We start from the raw sequence: 509 nt of genomic DNA on the forward strand, positions 1-509 counted from the left end.
TGTCAGGCAATGTTGCAGCAAACTGAAAACAATTCAGACAGAGATTTGAATTGTAGTTAGCAGCCATAGGGGCAGAGGAGAAAAATGATCAAGTGAAATCATCAATCTTTTTGCATGTTGTTGTTGGGGGAGGAAGCACTGGATATTTATAACAATTTTTAAGTTTGAAGAAGATGAAAGCATGAAGTTAAGTAAAATACTGACTAAATTTGAGGAACATTGCATGCCAAAAAGGAATGAGACCTTTGAGAGACACATTTTTTTACATGCATGCAAAAAGCTGATGACACCATAGAGCAATATGTCTAGGGTTACCATATTTGGAGCCTCCTAAAGGAGGACACTCCACGGGGCCCCGCCCCCGCTCCCAACCCCGCCCACGCCCCTGCCCCAACTCCGCCCCTTCCCCAAAGTCCCCGCCCCAACTCCGCCCCCTCCCCTGCTTCCCGCGAACATTTGATTCGCGGGAAGCAGGAAGCAGGTAAGCTGGGGGGGTGGGGGGAGGAGGC

This window comes from Terrapene carolina, unplaced genomic scaffold, assembly GCF_002925995.2.
Source record: "Terrapene carolina triunguis isolate 2854851 unplaced genomic scaffold, T_m_triunguis-2.0 Scaffold141, whole genome shotgun sequence".
Taxonomy (NCBI): domain Eukaryota; kingdom Metazoa; phylum Chordata; order Testudines; family Emydidae; genus Terrapene; species Terrapene triunguis.